The sequence below is a fragment of the Macaca nemestrina genome, chromosome 5 (genome assembly GCF_043159975.1).
Source record: "Macaca nemestrina isolate mMacNem1 chromosome 5, mMacNem.hap1, whole genome shotgun sequence".
Taxonomy (NCBI): domain Eukaryota; kingdom Metazoa; phylum Chordata; class Mammalia; order Primates; family Cercopithecidae; genus Macaca; species Macaca nemestrina.
In genome coordinates this window covers 180,428,505-180,447,522 of record NC_092129.1, presented here as the reverse complement: position 1 = coordinate 180,447,522, position 19,018 = coordinate 180,428,505, and the positions used below count along the sequence as shown (strand labels likewise).

The following is a 19,018-nucleotide window of genomic DNA, read 5'->3' as shown; positions in this document are numbered from 1 at the left end:
TTTGGGCTCCTGGAGGCTCCAGCTGTGCCGAGCTAGGGTATGGCCACTGGTGACTAAGCAGAGAAGCATGTGTCCAGCTGGGTGTGCCTCTCTGGGCAGCTGCAGAGAGAAGTAATAGGCTTCTTTGCCTGCAGGACAAGCCCCTTGTCAGTCTGCAAAGAAGTGGCTGGTTCCTCAGCCAGCCACAGGGAGACCCTGAGGCATAGAGAAGAACCTCTCCGACCCTGGGGAGCTGCGGGGACGTTCTGTAGCATCGCAGGGGAGATTATGCAGGCTGCCCACGCTGTGCAACACGGCTACAGGGAACATACAGGGGGATTGGTTCCAGGACTCGATGCAGATACCAAACTATGGATGTTCAAGATGCTTATGAAACCACATAGTCTTTACATATATCCTATGCACATCTCCCGTATATTTATTAATTTAATTCAATTTATTTACTTAGTTATTGTTTTTATTTTTTAGAGAAGGATTTCACTCTATCCCCCAGGCTGGAGTACAGTGATATGATCATAGCTCACTGCAGCCCCAATCTCCTGAGCTCAGGCAATCCTTCCACCTCTGCCTTCTGAGTAGCTGGGACTACAGGCCCACAGCGCCAGGCTGGCCTAATTTTTGTACTTTTTGTGGAGACAGGATCTTGCTATGTTGCCCAGGCTTGTCTTGAACTCCTGGCCTCAAGTGATCCTCCTACCTTGGCCTCCCAAAGTGCTCTCCTGTATACTTTAAATCATCTCTAGAGTACTTCTAATACTTAACATAAATGCTATGCAAATAATTGTTATGCCATATTTTTTGTTTGTATTAATTTTATTGTATTGTTATTTTTATTTTTTTTCCCAAATATTTTGTCTGTGCAGTCAGTTCAATCTGAGGATGTGGAACCTGCAGATTTAGAGGATGGACTCGACCTGTGTGGTCATCACCTGGACTGTCCAGCCCACTTCAGTGCATTGCTACGTGCCCCTTCCCAAAACCGATACTGGAGCCCTCCACCAGGCTACAGCTTGACTCCCTGTGGCCAGGAGTCCCCAACTACCCACAGCCATGGGACAGGGGAGGACAAAGCAGGCCTTCTTGGCCTCACTGCCCACCCACATGTTCCTCAGCCCCCTGCAGCCACAGCTATCCGTGACCCCCACTTGCAGTCTCTGTGTTTATAGTCTTGATCTCAGCCTGGGGGACTTCATTCAAAACCCAGGCCCTTGGGCACGGTGGCTCACACCTGTAATCCCAGCACTTTGGGAGGCCAAGGCAGACAGATCACCTGAGGTCAGCAGTTCAAGACGAGCCTGGCCAACATGGCAAAACCCCATGTCTACTAAACTACAAAAAATAGCCAGGTGTGGTGGCACATGCCTGTAATCCCAGCTACCCGGGTGGCTGAGGCAGGAGAATCGTTTGAACCAGGGAGGTAGAGGTAGCAGTGGGTGGAGATTGTGCTACTGCACTGCAGCCTGGGAGACAAACAAACAACAACAACAACAACAAAATCAGGCCCTGAGTTTAGTAGCTGAATCTTGCCTTGTTTCTTACACCTAAGTTCTCAGCCCTATTAACTGAGCTCCCAGGAAGTTTGCTCTTATCAGGGCTCCCAGAATGGACACCTTGTTCCCCAATGGCTTGTCTCATTACCCCTCAGTCTTCCCGGGATCTGGGTGGGGTCTCCTTTGCCACTGCTGGGCTTTCCTGTATAACTTGCTGCCCCTGGCACCTCTGCCTCCACCCCAAGTCATAGCTTTCGCTGTGGCCTGCCCTCTGTGGTGTGAACACTGCCCACTCATGGTCCCCGGGTGTTCTCCTGCGTCCCCCTCCTGGTCCCCAGGTGTTCTCCTGCGTCCTGCTCCAGCTCAACTCTTCCACTGCCCTCTTTTGCCACGCTCCGGGGCAATGCCAGACTTGTCACCAGTTGCTATGGTCTGAATGTGTCCCTTTAAGTTCCTGTGTGGGAAATTTAATCCCCAATGCAACAATGTGAGAAGCTACAGCCTTTTGGGAGGTGTTTGTGTCACAATGGCTTCGCCCTCATGGATGGATTAATGTGGCTCTAAAAAGGGCTTATGGGAGTGGTTTCACTCTCTCTTCCCCTTTCACCTTCTCCCATATGAGGACACGCAAGAAGGCTCTCACCAGATGTCACCGCCTTGATTTGGGACTTTCTAGCCTCCAGAAGAATGAAGAAGTAATGTTCTGTTTTTTAAAAATTACCCAGTCTCAGGTATTCTGTTTTAGAGCACAAAAGACTAAGACACTGGCATTCGTCATGCTACCATACCCTCCATGTGGCTCCTAGCCCAGGCTGTCCATGATGCAGCCCTGTGATACCTTGGGATGCAGGGTCACCCTGCCATCACTATGTGTGCCAGCCCTCCAGCTGGCTACTTTCTGGGTTCCTCCATCAGTCAGGCAGGAACTTCAGCACGTCCTGCCTATGATGCGGGAGCTGCAGAACACTTGGTGGGTGCTACACTCTGGCCCTCCCTTCTACCCACCATGCTGCCTCACCCTACTTCCTGCAACTGTGGGCACTCAGCCAGTGTTTCAGCACATTGGGCTGCTATAACAAATTACCATGGACTGGGTGGCTTATAAACAACAGAAAGTGATTGCTCACTGTGCTAGAGGCTGGGAAGTGCAAGGTCAAGGTGCTGGGAGATTCTCCAGGTTCTGGTGGTCAGAAATCTGAGATCAGGGCTGCCAGCATGGTTGAGTTTTGGCGAGGGCCCTCTTTGTGGCTTGTAGGTGGTCATGTTCTTGCTGTGCCCTCAAATATTGGGGGACTGGGAAGCAGGAAGAGAGAGCACAATCTCCAGTATGCATTCTTATAAGAGCACTAAATCCCATCATGGGAACTCTACCTGCATGCCTCATCTAACCCTGATTGTCTCTCAAAGGCCCCATCTCCAAACACCATCGCACTGGGGGTTAGGGCTTCAATGTGTGAATTTTAGGGGGATACATGCAGTTCATAACAAATATCTACCTTGCAGGGTTGTTGTGAGAATTGAAGAGAGAGTGCCTCAGCCTGGCGCAGTGCCTAACGCCTGTAATCCAAGTACTTTGGGAGGCTGAGGCAGGAGGATCACTTGAGGTCAGGAGTTCGAGACCAACCTGGCCAACATGGTGAAACCCTGTCTCTACCAAAAATATAAAAAAATTAGCCGAGTGTGGTGGCGCTCGCCTGTAATCCAAACTCCTCGGAAGGCTGAGGCAGGAGAATCACTTGAACCTGGGAGGTAGAGGTTGCAGTGAGCTGAGATTGCGCCGCTGCAGTCCAGCCTGGCGATAGAGCAAGACCCTGTCTCACAAAAAAAAAAAAAAAAAAAAAGAGAGAGAGAGAGAGAGAGAGAGAGAGATAGTGCCTCTCTTATAGTGGGCAGTGCCTTCCTCCAGCCATCGGTAAGTGAATATAGCACATAGAATTTAGCTCCACTGGACTCAAGTAGCCATCAATAGGGGACTAGATAAACAAGCATGTTAAACTAGCTAAATAAACTCAATGTGACAGAATAAGGAGTAACGGGCCGGGGGCGGTGCCTCAAGCCTGTAATCCCAGCACTTTGGGAGGCAGAAACCGGTGGATCACGAGGTCAGGAGATCGAGACCATCCTGGCTAACATGGTGAAACCCCATCTCTACTAAAAAAATACAAAAAAAACCTAGCCAGGCGAGGTGGCAGGCGCCTGTAGTCCCAGCTACTCGGGAGGCTGAGGCAGGAGAATGGCGTAAACCTGGGAGGCGGAGCTTGCAGTGAGCCGAGATCCGGCCACTGCACTCCAACCTGGGCGACAGAGCGAGACTCCATCTAAAAAAAAAAAGGAAATGAAGTAACGAATTCCAATGGTACCAACATGGAGCCATCTTCAGTATACAGCTTCAAGCTAGCAAGGAAAGATACAGAATGCTGCACATAGGAAGCCACTTTTGTGTACAAAAGGGTGGGAAACAAGAACACGTGTTTGTATTTGCTTGTGCTTCAATGAGGGGAAATGGGAGAGACTGATAAAAGTCATTACCTGTAAGAGAACAGCAGTGAGAAAGAAACGAGTAAGAGCAATTCTCAAGTTACAGCTTTTAGAACATCTGGGTTTTGAATCATGATATATTTCTATATAAAACATTAAATTACAACAGATGAACAAGTAAAAGGTTTGCTGCATTCCAACATCCACTGTGTGTAGGGGCAGGGCCTGGAGATGGTTGAAGCATTTTACCGGTGTGGAAATTGAACCCAGAGGGTCCCAGGACTTACCTAAAATCACACTGTGGGTGGCAGGATGAGAATCCTCATCTACTGACTCCTGCGGCGGGGGCCTCTCCCCGTCTTACCTTTCCATGGTTGAGGCTCTGTATTCACTCCAGGGCTCACTCAGATGGAGTGGAGAAAAGATAAATTAATCCCCTCTAATTTCTCACTATCGGGAAACTTCCAGAAACCAGGGATATAGGAATTGGAAAAATATAAGTTCCCTCCTGCCTAACAGATACAATCACAGGGTTTCATGAATGGCTCTCCACCTTTGCATGGCGTCACCGTCGAGGGAGAGGCCCCCAGAGTCACCTGCCCTCGCTGGTCCAACCGAGCGCACAGGATACGGCTGCTTCCTCCCTGGCTGCTTTCCTCTGGTGACTCAGCAGGAGAGCTCCTGAAATAGCAGCCCTTGGGTAGAGGAGCTCGGGGAAGCCCTGGTGGTCTGGGGGAAGCACTCTTGTCACTGTCCCAGAGATAGCGCTCCCAAAATGTGTTTTCACCTTCCGGCCAGTGGGGCACTCCAACCCATGGGGTTTTAGGATGACAGGAAATTTGCATTGGAAAGTGCCTGAGAAATCTCTAGACCAGTGCTCCTCAAATCTAAAGTGTGCAGAATCGCGTGGGGTCTTGTTACAAGGCAGAATCTGAGTCGGTAGGTCCAGGGTGTGGCCTGAGATCCTGCATTTCTAACACGCTCCCAGGTGAGGCCCTCCTGCTGGTCTTTCACAATTTATGGAAGAAGGAAAGGAAGTCCCAAGAGACACAGAGGCTCCACCAACGTTCTCATGTCCCATCTCCTACCTTTCTGTGAAGGGGATACTTTTCCTGCCGAGTCACCATGCCTTGAATTTGGACCCTTTTTAAAGGAAAAATGAAAACCGTGGTCACTGGCCCCCAAGATTATGTCTTATTCTCAGTCTTTATAGATTACAGACTTTTAATCTACTCAAGTCTTTTTCTACACCTTTGGCTGGGTGTTCGCGAGCTCCCACGATGCAGCAGGGAGTGAGGTCCTGCCTGGGAACAGGTCCTGCCTGGCCATGCGAGGGTGGGAGTGGGGCAATCAGCTGCCTTGGGGATGCAGGGCACTGGGGACATGGGGAACAGGGGTCCCACTGCCACCACTGCTGCTCCTGCAGCCACTTTTGCTGCCACGGTCCCCTGCCCTGCCCCTGCCCCCGCTTCAGCCATGATGGCAGTAGCAGCTCTAGACGGCCCACCCACCACTGCCATTACCAGCACTTTGGAGGCCAAAGCAGGAGGATCACTTGCAGCCAGGAGTTCGAGACCCACCTGAGCAACATAGGGAGACTGTTGTCTCTACAAAAGTAAAAATTTTAAAATTAACCAGGGATAGTGGCACAGGACTGTAGTCTCAGCTGCTAGGGAGGCTGAGGAACAAAAATCGCGTAAAACCATGACTTAGAGGCCGAAGTGAGTGAGCTATGATTACACCACTGCACTGCAACCTGGATGACAGGGTGAGCTCCCGTCTCAAAAAAAGCAAAAAAGAAAGAACTTGATAGATAAATGCGTAGACAGACGACAGATACAAGCTGCCAAGCAGAGAAAAGCGTCTCTCCTTGTTGGAGTTGAAACGGGAGAGCAGGCATGAGGATTCGTAGAACCGAAAACTCGTGGAAGCAAGAGTAGAATGGTGGTCACAGTCTCAAGTAGCTAGGAGGAATAAGTTCAATTTTTTTTAGATTGATTGCATAGTGTGGTGAATATACTTAATAACTGAGCACTGTACATTTCAGTATCACTAAAAGAGTTCATCTCAAACGTTCTCATCACAAAAAGTGCCAAATATTTGAGGTGATGGATGGTAATTAGCTAGATTTAATCATTTCACATTGTATTCAAAATCATCTCATCACTTTGTGTCCCATAAATACATAAAACTACAGTTTGTCAAAAATAATTTTAAAATTTTTTAAAAGAAAAGCAGGAGACTCAACACGGCAATTGTATGGCCTTGATTCACCCCAGATCTTCCCCTCCAGAAACCGCCACAGCACTCAGCATCTGAAGGCAGCAGAAGCTGGGCCACCGCCGCATGCCCCAGCTCAGCCCTGCCTGGCAGCCGAACTGTGCCAGCCACAAAAGCAGGTGAGGACCAACCAGACATCCCAAGTGCTCGCTGGACCAGGCAGTTCCTCTGCGAGTCCATCAGTGACTTCCAAATCCTGGACTAGGCCGTGCTCCTCGCAGCCCCACAGAGGAAACTAGAATGCCCACTGATAGATTCCTAAAGCTGGAAACCAGAAACTGAAGCCAACCCTCAAAACTCATAGACTCTCAGAGCCGGAGGGAGGGGAGGCCACAGTGAGGTGGCGTGATTTCTCCTAGGTCACAGAGTGCAGATCGTGCTGCTGCTGCATAGCTCACTGTTTCAGTCACATACCAGTCCAGGTCGCTTCAGGATGAGGCCCCGAATTATCAAATATCTTGTAAGTGGATGAGCCCTGGTTTTGAGTCTAGTACTAATGTTTTGTTTGTTTGTTATTTGTTTGTTTGAGATGGAGTTTCACTCTTTTTGCCTAGACTGAAGTACAGTGGTGCAATCTCGGCTCACTGCAACCTCTGCCTCCCGGGTTCAAGTGATTCTCCTGCCTCAGACTCTAGAGTAACTGGGATTACAGGCGCCCACCACCACGCCCGGTTAATTTTTGTATTTTTAGTCGAGACGGGGTTTCACCATGTTGGCCAGTCTGGTCTCGAACTCCTGACCTCATGATCCACCCGCCTTGGCCTCCCAAAGTGCTAGGATTACAGGCATGAGCCACCATGCCCGGCCGTGAACTAATGTTTTATTGTGTGCTTAATAAATACTTGTCAAGTGAATGAGTGCTTGAATAAACCAATAATTCACACACCCCTGCATTCTAAAACTCTAAACAAATTCGATTTATGAGTCTACAAGGTTCCAATAGATTTGGTTTTAATATATTAAAATGTATCAAGTTCTCCTGCCCTCAAGCTAAAGGAGCATAGAGAGATTGTCCTTAATAGGCGTTAGGGATGGCAGCCCCCACTTTCTGCCAATGGGGCCATGTGTGGGATAGAGAGGGTGTGGGTGGACAGGAAGTAGCTGGAGAACCAATGGGCTTAGGCCTTACCTGTCATCGGACTTAAAACTAAATGACATAAACGAAACTTCATGGTGTGAGTGTATTCATCTGCTGAATGTCAAATGCAAACATTTATAATATATCACAGTTTCGATAACATTGTTTTGGCGTATCTTCCAGTTTTAAATATATCAGGGCAGTACATTCATTGCACCTGTGCCTGCGCTTACACACATGCACACGTGAGATCCAACCCTAACACTTCTGGCCTTGCTCTGAAATGCCCAAGAGCTTCCTGCTTTCTGGGTCTTGACAGTCTTGTTTATCAGGATCTCTTCCTATGTCCTGCAAGGAAGCAACTGCTGCTGGCCACAATGTCTATAATCAAAGCTAAGTCAGGATTTGCTGGCTAGAATCAGAAGCAGTCATGTGAATGCTAAAAAACATATGACAGGGCGGGGCAGGGCTCATGGCTGTAATCCCAGCATTTTGGGAGGTCAAGGCAGGAGGATAGCTTGAGTCCAAGAGTTTGAGACCAGCCCAGGCAATATAGTGAGACCCTATCTCTACAAAAAAGAAAAAAAAATAGCCAGGTGTGGTGACATATACCTGTGGTCCCAGCTACTAGGGGGGCTGAGGCAGGAGGATTGCTTGAGCCAGAATTTCAGTGCTGCAGTGAGCTTAGATCTTGTCACAGGACACCAGCTTGGGTGACAGCAAGACCCCACCGGAAAAAAAAAGTCTTGATATGCTGAGATACACACACACACGTGTAATATGCTGTGATATATACATACACACACATATATGTGTATATCATATGTATATTACACGAATATATGCTTGTGTCTATCACAGCTTATCAGGACTTAGATAGGTCTTGGACATCTCCTAATCACGGCCGTTTCATTTTACAGGACAGATCCAACGAGAGTGCGTAAGTTTCCCAGGTCTAACTGCTGGCTTGTGATAAGATCTGGTCTCCAGAGGGATTTTTTGATCATAATTTGGTGTCTTCAATTGTTAGGAAGACAGAATTAGAACCAGGGAAAAGCACATCACATTCCCAGGAAGATTGTATTTATTTTTCATTTGTATCAAATATCAAATCGTTGAGAGCAATCTTTGCTAATATAGCCATCCTTGTGGAATTGCCCAAATACACGATAAACCAACCATCAGAAGCTTTTGCCACAGTATGCATGGGGAAGAACACGTCAGATCCACTTACTGGCTCTGGAGGCTTCATGGGTATCCCTCTTACCTTTTAAGCTTCATTTTTCTCGTCTGTAAAGTGGGGCTGACAAAAGTGCTTAAGGTTTGGGCCAGGTGCAGTGGCTCACACCTGTAATCCCAGCACTTTAGGAGGCCGAAGTGGGTGGATCACCTGAGGTCAGGAGTTCAAGACCAGCCTGGCCAACATGGCGGAACCCTGTCTCTACTAAAAATAGAAAAATTAGCCAGGTGTGATAGTGGGCGCCTGTAATCCCATCTGCTCGGACAGGAGGCAGGAGAATCGCTTGAACCTGGAAGGCGGAGGTTGCAGTGAGCACCACTGCACTGAGATTGCGCCACTGCACTCCAGCCTGGGTGATAGAGCGAGACTGAGTCTCAAAAAAAAAAAAAAAAAAAGTACTTAAGGTTTGTTATGAGAATTAAGTGAAACTATGCATGTAAAGGCACTTAGCATAGTTTCTGACACATCTTCAATGTTAAGTAAATATTAGCAGAGGTTATTATTGTATTGTTGCTGCTGCTTTTGTTATTATACAGATGAATCCACTTCTCACGTAGGTGCCCTTCCCTCTCTCCCACCTGACCCTTCCTCTTAGGAGGGGTCTCTTGTCCCCACTCCCTGAGTCTCTGTGGCTCTCAATATTTATTACCAACCACCTGCTTAAAATTACTGACTCTCTTGTACCCCATGATTTGAGGTTTTGTCTGCCAAAATATATTTATTAAGAAATAATTCCTTTTCCAAGGTCTAGTAGGATAAAAATGGTCACAAATTCTTTCTCCATTCTCTGAATCCATGACTTGATTTCATAGTAGAATATGGTGGAGGTGATGCTGTGTGACTTCCAGACAGGACCCAAAAGGCCTTGCGGCTTCCACTGGTGCTCTCTTGGAATGTTGCTATTGCACATAAGAAGCCTGGATTAGCCTGCTGGAAAGCCAGTTAACAGCCCCAGCTGACTCTCGGCCATGGGAGTGAAGGTGTCTTAGACCAGGCCCGGTAGGCCCTCCAGATGACTTTAGCCACGTGAGTGACCCCAGATAAAACTGGTAGAAGAACCACCCAGTTGAGCCCAGATCACAGAGCAGAATCTTTAGCAAATAAATGATATTTGCTTTATGTGACTAAACGTTGGTATGGTGTGGCGTACGAGGCCGCAATGATACATCACAGAAATTGTTTCTGGAAGTGAGATACTGGCATTAAAAAGAAAAAAAAAACAACTGCATGTACATGACATCATCTTTGGGAATAGTTAGGCTGAGTTTGGAAAAGTGAGGAGGCTCTTAGCAACAGTTGGAGAAATGACAGACAGACTGTTCATGGAGGGTGAAAAACCAGTGAGGAGATTCTTATTTCAGGTTGGAAAAAAGGCAACACACGTTATATCGTGGCAGAACAACTGGGAAAATGTCACCTGTGGTAACTTAGAAAACAAAAAACGTATTTATGAAATTTGTAGCTCTGGTTAAGTATATCTCTAACACAGAACATTGAGAGCCTTGTGAATGTTTTTAGCAGAATATAAGACACTGCAAAAGAGAAATGAGCTAAGATGAAACTGTGGAGTTTGCAAACAGAATTTAGAAGAACTATAGAGGGCTCAGGACTTAGTGGGTTAGAAAGTAGAATTCAGCTAAACTTTAGGGCATTGTCTCAGAGTGGCCTGACATGAACAAATAGAAAGAAATCTGTCTCAAAACCAATGTATAGTGTGGCTTTTGGGGCATGGAATGTATCCTATGTGATTCATGGGAAACCTACACAGTCTTAAAAGAGTTGTGCTGGTGAAGGCACCACCAGCCCAGACTAAAACAAAACAAGACAGATCACATATAAAAGAGAACTCCAGACTCCCAAATTTCTTTCTTTTTTTTTTTTTTTTTTTTTTCATGACAGAGTCTTGTTCTGTCATCTAAGCTGGAGTACAGTGGTTCAGTCATAGCTAACTGCAGCCTCAGACTCCTGGGCTCAAGAGATCCTCTTACCTTAGCCTTCCAAGTAGCTGGAACTAAAGACACATGCCACTGTGCCTGGCTAACTTTTTTTTTAATTTGGTAGAGATAGGGTCTCACTCTGTTGCCCAGGCTTGTCTCAAATTCCTGGCCTCAAGCAATCCTCCCACCTTGGCATCCCAAATTTCTTTTCTTTTCTTTTTTTTTTTTTTTTTTGAGATGGAGTCTTGCTCTGTCGCCCAGGCTGGAGTGTAGTGGCTAGATCTCAGCTCACTGTGAGCTCCGCCTCCCGGGTTTACGCCATTCTCCTGCCTCAGCCTCCCGAGTAGCTGGGACTACAGGTGCCCGCCACCTTGCCCGGCTAGTTTTTTATATTTTTTAGTAGAGACGGGGTTTCCCCATGTTAGCCAGGATGGTCTCGATCTCCTGACCTCGTGATCCGCCCGTCTCGGCCTCCCAAAGTGCTGGGATTACAGGCTTGAGCCACCGCGCCCGGCCGGCATCCCAAATTTCTATGAGCAGGCAGCAGACTTGAGAAAGGCACTAAGTTTCAACCCTAGACTTGTTATTATAGAGAATGAAGGACCTCTTGGAAAGTAGTTAAGACCTCAGAGGGCTGAGCCATGAGCCACTGAGAGCAGTGGACTAGAGAGCCACTTCCAGAGAGCAGAACTAGGCCCCAGCTAAGGATCGGCCCTGACCACCATGGTGGATTTCACAATTTCTGCGTACTCGCGATTGCCAAGAGCCGCTTGTCTTTCCCCTCTTCAATTGTGAGTGCTTACTGCAATTACCCTGGCCCTGTTTCCCCACTATGTATGTGTGCGGGGGCAGGGAATTTGTCCTTTTAGTTCACAAGCCTCCAGATTGTAAATGAAAAAGTATCTGAGATGAGTCTCAATCAATTGAGAAGGTTATTTTGCCAAGGATAAGGACGTACCCGTGACACAGCTTCAGGAGACCCTAATGACACGTGCCCAGAGTGGTCAGGGTACAGCTTGGTTTTATACACTTTAGGGAGACATGAGACATCAATCAATACACGTAAGATGTACACTGGTTCAATCTAGAAAGACAGGACAACTCAAAGCACGGGCTTCCAGGTCATGGGTAGATTTAAAGATCTTCTGATTGGCAATTTGTTGAAAAAGTTATTATCTAAAGACCTGAAATCAATACAAAGGAAGGTTTGGGTTAAAATAATTAGGAGTTGTAGAGACAAAAGTTTTATCATGCAGATGAAGGCTCCAAGTAGCAGACGTCAGAGAAAATAGATGGTAAGTGTTTCTTATCAGACTTAAAAGAGTCTGTTCTGTTCGTCTTCAGGTCTCTGTGTTAGTGTTTGTGAAACATATCTGACCCTTACTTTCCATCATGGCCTGAATTAGTTTTCCAGGTTAACTTTGGAATGCACTTGGTTGAGAGGAGGGTCCATCAGTCAGTTGGGGGGTGGTTAGGATTTTATCAAGAGAAATTGTACCCTTCCACGATACTCTCCTATATCTGCACCTGCTCCAGGGCATGAGATGACAGATTCTGGGCCCAGTTCCACGATGGGATGACCACGCCCTGGTGCGTGGTCTTGGGATGGGGGAGTGCATTTTGCCAGGGGAAATGACGTAAATAATGATGGCCATAGGGTGAAATGGGACAGGTTAAAAATAGCCACAAATTCTTAGCAGCTCCTCCCTTCAAGAGATAAAGTTTATTTCTCTACCCCCTGAATCAGGCCTGGGCTTTTGACTTTCTTTAAGGAATAGAATGTGCTGGAAGTGACATTGTGCAGCTTTGGAGCAAAGCTGTAATAGAGCTGCAGCTTCCACTCTTGCTCTCGTGGAATGCAGATGCTGCTGCTGCCGCCACTGTTTATGAAACTTAGGCTCACCTGGCCACGCGGAGGAGAGTCAGGGCTCCCTAGAGGACCCCCCCAGCTGAACACCACCACAGCTGACCCCCAGACATGTGAATGAGGCCACTGCAGACCATCCAGGCCTAACTGACCCACCAGGTAACTACAGCCACGAGCGTGACCCCAGCCCAATTAATTTCAGCCCAAATTGCTGAATCACAAGATTGTGAGCAAATACATGGTTATTTTAAGCTACTAAGTTACCGATTGCTTTGTTACATGGAAATAGATCATTAAGATGTAGGAAAATAACCAGTTATCACAGGTAATATATTTTTTAATGCAAAAAAACAGGGTATTGCTGCTAGCCTGTGAATAATTTCACTTCACTTGCCCCTGCTCCTATTCCTATCTGTGGATGCTACAGACTCAGACTCAGGAGAGCACGGGAGGGAGTCATCATCTTCACTCTGCTACTTCAGTTTCCCAAGGTGTTTCTGATGTGGGCTTAAGACACCACCTTTCCCTTCACCCCCATATAGATCTGGAAGCTTAAGTATCTACCCTGATTCTCAAACTTTGCAGCATATTAGAAGCAGCCCTCTAAAGCTGTGCTTCTGAAATCTGACTGTTCAGGCGAATCACCCAGGGGCCTTGTGGGTGTGGATTCTGACTGCATGTTGTGGGCTGGCCTGAGAGTCTGCCTTTCTCACAGGTACCCAGGTGATGCCCTGCTGGGGTCCATGAACAACACTGGGAGTAGAAAGCGGGCAGGGGGAATGACTGAAACACACAACAGCGGGGCTCAGCCTCGGTTGTGTTGAAACGGCCTCTGGAGTGTCATAAGATGTTGATATCTTGCCCACATTCCCAGAAATTCTGACTTAATTGGTCTGGGTGTGGCCAGGGACAGGATTTCTAAGTGTTCCCTTGGTGATTCCCACGTGCAGCCCAGGCTGAGGCCCCTGCTCTGAACGATGAGTCCTGGCTCTTTGGAAAGGTCCCCACCCAGGCAGCCAGCTCTCACCACGTCTGCAAAGACTGTGCTAGACCCCCAGTAAGTGAGCTCTTTTAACCCCTTCAGCGCACGTGGAGCCAGAGGACTGCTGGAGAGCAGTGAGTGGTGACAGCCACAGCCTGTGCTCCCAGCAAAGCAGGACACAGGGAGGAGGCACGGAAGGGCTGACCACAGCTGTGTGGTTGGTCACAGGGCTGAGCCTGCCTCAGCCTCGCCTTCCTCACCTGTGAATAGAGTCTTCAGGCCACCTTTGTGGGGTTGTCCGCCAAGTACCTGACCCAGGCTACAGACCCCATAAATGGGAGCTATTATCCATAAACAGGGCATCCGTAGACCTGAGCAGCCAGTTGTGGAGAAGTTGAGAGCGGCTGATGTCTGGGATTCCCATTTGCCTGTGTGAAAAACCCGCATGGGAAGCGATCCCTTCTGGTCAATGCGAGACCCTGCCGTTTTCTGTGAGGGTTCACTGTTATCATTACCTACTGCTGCCCTGCCGTGAAGTCAGGGCCAGAATGGCTTCATTTTAAAGACTCAGACAGTGAAAACCGAAGTATTTTAGAATGTAATGTCTTCTTCAGAAGGTAATCTTTCTGTGTTTTGAGGTGAGAGAATGTCATTTAAAAAAAAATAAAAGCCTTTTCGCTCAGGCCGGTGGCGCCGACAGGATGGGCAAGTGTCGTGGACTTCGTACTGCTAGGAAGCTCCACAGTCACCGATGAGACCAGAAGTGGCATGATAAACAGTACAAGAAAGCCCATTTGGGCACAGCCCTGAAGGCCAACCCTTTTGGAGGTGCTTCTCATGCAAAAGGAATCGTCCTGGAAAAAGTAGGAGTTGAAGCCAAACAGCCAAATTCTGCCATTAGGAAGTGTGTCAGGGTCCAGCTGATCAAGAATGGCAAGAAAATCACAGCCTTTGCACCCAACGACGGTTGCTTGAACTTTATTGAGGAAAACGATGAAGTTCTGGTTGCTGGATTTGGTCGCAAAGGTCATGCTGTTGGTGATATTCCTGGAGTCCGCTTTAAGGTTGTCAAAGTAGCCAGTGTGTCTCTTCTGGCCCTATACAAAGGCAAGAAGGAAAGACCAAGATCATAAATTTTAATGATGAAAACACTGTAGTAATAAATTTTCTTATGCCAAAAAAATAAAAAATAAAAATAAAATAAAAAAATAAAAGCAGGCCGGGCATGATGGCTTATGCCTGTAATCCCAGCACTTTGGGAGGCCGAGGCGGACGGATCATGAGGTAAAGAGTTCGAGACCAGACTGGCCAATATGGTGAAACCCCATCTCCACTAAAAATACAAAAATTAGCTGAGCCTGGTGGCACGTGCCTGTAATCCCAGCTACTCGAGAGGCTGAGACAGGAGAATCACTTGAACCTGGGAGGTGGAACTTGCAGTGAGCCGAAATCACGCCACTGCACTCCAGCCTGGGGCTCAGCAAGACTCTGTCTCAGAAAATAAATAAATAAGCAAACAAAAAAAAAAATGGAGTATGCTTTATTATATAATGGAGTATACTGAATAAACCCCATGCCACGTTGACCGGAAACTAGTTAAAGACCGGGGATTTATTTGTTCATATTAAAAAGGCAACTTTGTATACAATTCTTGGGAGGTTTGACTTTCCTCTGCTGCTCATGAAATATGGGGGAATGTTTGTCTCTTAGGCAAGACAGTTCCAGCATCCAGGAGGATGGGGAGGGCAGAGGAGGGTGTTGTGGTGTTTGCTGGGTGGTGGTGGCCCTATGAGGGTGGCACAGAGAGAGTGTGGCAGGAAAACAGGTGAAGGGAGACAAAGAGGCAGACGATTCCAACGGGACCATCCAGAGTCCAGGGCATGTGGCTCCTGTACCCCAGCACCCCACACAGAGCCTTCTCACAATACCGTCTTCTTTCTTTTCTGCTCTCTTCCTTCCTTTCTCCCCCAAGACCTATACTGTTCAAATTACAAAAGTACCAAACATTGCATTCATCTGAAAGTGAAAAATGAACCTCCTCTTTCTACCCAAGTCCATGAACAGTGGTTCTTATGGTTTAGTATGCAGAAGAACCACTTGGGGAGCTTGTAAGTAAGCCAGGATTCCTGTGACCCATGCCCAGAGGGTCTGATTTACCAGGTCTGAATTAGGGTCTTCATTGTTAACAGCCCTTAGCCCCCAGCAGTGATTCTGATGTTAGTGACCTTTGAATTCCGCTTTAAGGTGTGTTGCCGGGAGCTGGCTGGTGCTGGCTGCTAGGGGTAGGGTGTGTATCCTTTCTTTCTTTCTTTTGAGACAGAGTTTTGCTCTTGTTGCCCAGGCTGGAGTACAATGGCGCGATCTCACTCACTGCAACCTCTGCCTCCCAGGTTCAAGCGATTCTCCTGCTTCAGCCTCCCAAGTAGCTGGGATTACAGGCACCCACTACCATGCCTGGCTAATTTTTGTATTTTTAGTAGAGATGGGGTTTCAGCATGTTGGCCAGGCTGGTCTCGGACTCCCAACCTCAGGTGATCTGCCCACCTCAGCCTCCCAAAGTGCTGGGATTACAGGCGTGAGCCACCATGCCCAGCCGGGTGTGTGTCCTTTCATATTTAGCCATGCTGACCTGGAGCACATGTGACCTGGTGCTGTGTGACCTGGAGCGCACACACACGGGACTACATTGCATGTGATACGTAGTTCTCCCTGTCTGGCCATGGACCATAAGCCAGAGCCCATCTGTTATAAAACCTGCATTTGACTAGACAAATTAAGAGTAGGATTAGAGACTCCTCATACACTGCTTTCTGCAATACCAACCCATCTATTCTTGCTGTCTGAAAAAACCTGCCCACACAGAGTCAAACAAAGCCACCCCTCATTGCCAGTGATAGGCTAGAGTTCTGGCTGCTCTTTATCTGCAGCTGGCAATAGATTAGGCTTCCTGCTACCCTACAAATAGCCTTTAACCTATTCCCTTGTGGTAATTAATATTTTGTGGTGAGCCAATACCTGCACAGGCATGTTCCGTGCCTGACCGGTCTGAATACCAGGATTCATTCCCTAACAGAGCCAACTGCATGGCCCCAGGGACTGAGTTCTATTGTGGAAAGAGTAAAGGTCGTGACGCCAAGTAGGCCTGAGTTCAACTGGGTGCCCCTTTCACCAACTGAATGCATGTGGTCAAGTCAATTAACTGTACACAGAACCTCGATTTTTCACCTGTTGAATGGATATAGCAAGGCTTTGCTTACAGTAATGGTCATGAGGGTTAAATGAAATGACACAGAAAGAACTTTACCCACAGTAAGCTTTCAGCAAATTCACTCATTTGGCAAATATTTATTGGGTGCCTGTCTCTTGCACCCTGATGGATTGCTAGCCAGACTCTACTTCCCTTGGCCGTAGCAGTGCTGGACTGGGCCCTGGAGTGTGGTGTGGCGGTGAGCAAACAGAGACAAATATCCCTGTTGATGGAGCTCATGGTCTGATGGGAGCCGTCATTACTATCATTATTGTTCCGTGGTCATCTGTTGCTCTAAGACTGTAAATTGACTCGATCTTTGTGAAGGAAGGAAGTGAGGCAGCTAAGCCGGATTAGGAGGCGGGACACTCAGGAGACTTGTCTTGCACAGAGAATATGGATGTGCTCCAACCTTATTGGAATCCATCACAGTCGGGATGTTGACAAATTCAGGTTTCCATATACAACTCTTTAGATAAATGGCTAAATATAAGCCTATCCTATACCAACCATAGTAGTCAATCCTTAAAGAGGAAGCAAGACAGATCCCCTTGCCTGTGCTCGTCTTTCTTAGTCGGGGAAATATTGAAGGGGCGGCCCCTGGGTTCCCATCACCAAACTTGAAACCAGCCTGCTGAAGGTTGCTGACCACATGGTCAATGAGATTCTGAAACCAAGTAATGTATTGTAGACGGATGTTTCCTGGAACTGCATGGTTTGTTTTGTTTTATTGCATAAATTTCGAAGTATTTAACATGTAGCCAAGAAATTGTTCAGAAAATTGCAAAAGAAAACCCAAGAGAATAAGGCCTCCAGAAAAAACAAAAAACAACAACAACAACAACAAAAAACACATGTTTTTAGGGTAATGAAAGCCAGGAAAAATAATTAATAGTTATTAAATCAATTTTGAATTAGATTGTTATTTCAATTCCTTGTGTGAATGACTAAATTATAAGCTAGTCACAAGTGATAGAAAAACTGTGAATGGAAAGCCAGTTCCAAATTCAGCACGTTTAGATGTTCTGTTATATTCAACGTGCTGATAAAGCCCTTGATGGAAAGAAATATATATATATATATTCCTCAAGTTTAGTACACAGAAGAACCACCTGGGAAGCTTGTAAATAAGGCAGGATTCCTGCGACCCATCCCCAGAGGATGAGAGTTTTAGTAAAACCAAGTTTTACTAAAAGAAAATTCATTTCTTCCCACTAAAATGTGGAATAATGTAAAAATATGTATATTGGCTTGAAGAAGGGCTACCTTTGTAGCTGCCCCGCAACGCTCATGGCTGGGTTGAGGTTCTGGACAGTCTGTGTGGGATAAGGTCTCAACAGATGGGGTTGAGACGCCCATTCACTTGGTAATTCTGAAAATGTAATCTAGTGTGTGTGCACTTGTTTATTATTTAAAATCACATTTATTGGCCAGGCGCAGTGGCTCATACCTGTAATCCTAGCACTTTAGGAGGGCGAGACAGGTGGATCACCTGAGGTCAGGAGTTTGAAACCAGCCTGGCCAACATGGTAAAACCCCATCTCTACTAAAAATACAAAAATTAGCCAGGCATGGTGGTGCATGCCTGTAATCCCGTCTACTCGGGAAGCAGAGGCAGGAGAATCGCTTGAACCTGGGAGGTGGAGGTTTCAGTGAATCGAGATGGCGCCACTTCACTCCAGCCTGGGCAACAAGAATGAAACTCCGTCTCAAAAAAAAAAAAAAAAAAAAAAAACACATTTATTCAGCACCAATTTTATGGTACAAATTAGATGCAAAAATGAGCTGGCCTTGCCCTGCGCTCACAGAACCTGCAGACAAGGAGACAGGGAACTAGAAGTCGGTGTGGTCCTGCAGGACCCTCTGAAATCTAACCCAACTGCATGACCCAGCAAAGGCTGCAGGAAAACCAAGAACAGAGGCAGCCCTGCTGATGCATTATTTAGCCAGAGTGCCCTCCCCACAGCCGCCAGCCAGGCATGTGTTCTGCCAAGAAGAGACAATTAGGTGGCCACACTGTGGCAGGGCAGACAGCTCTTGCAGCTCTGCATGAAATGGGCACTGAGGTGAGCGAGTACCTCCCTCTCCTGTTTTAGACCAAGGATCAGTCAACTTGTTCTGTAAAGCATCAGATAGTAACTGTTTTGATGTGTGTGTGCTGTGAGGTGTGTGCTGCAACGCCCCCCACCGCTCTGTCATGGTAGTATGAGGGCAGCCGCAGGCACAGCTCACGAGGGGCGGCTGTGTTCAGTAGGACCGCGTTCATAGACGGAAGCCAGCAGCGACCCACGGGCCCTCAGGCTGCATTTGCGGACCCCTACTTGAGAGCCAGGCCAGGCCAAATTCCCAGTTGCCCTTTATTCAGGGGGAACTATGTAAACATCAAGAGACTATTTTCCAGAACTCGTTTAAAAAAAAA

At 47.2% G+C, this 19,018-nt stretch overlaps 1 pseudogene; it reads left to right on the top strand.

Moving 5' to 3' along the window:
- The first annotated feature begins 14,030 nt into the window (after positions 1-14,030).
- Positions 14,031-14,536, top strand: LOC139363217 (small ribosomal subunit protein uS12-like; annotated as a pseudogene).
- Positions 14,537-19,018: the final 4,482 nt, after the last annotated feature.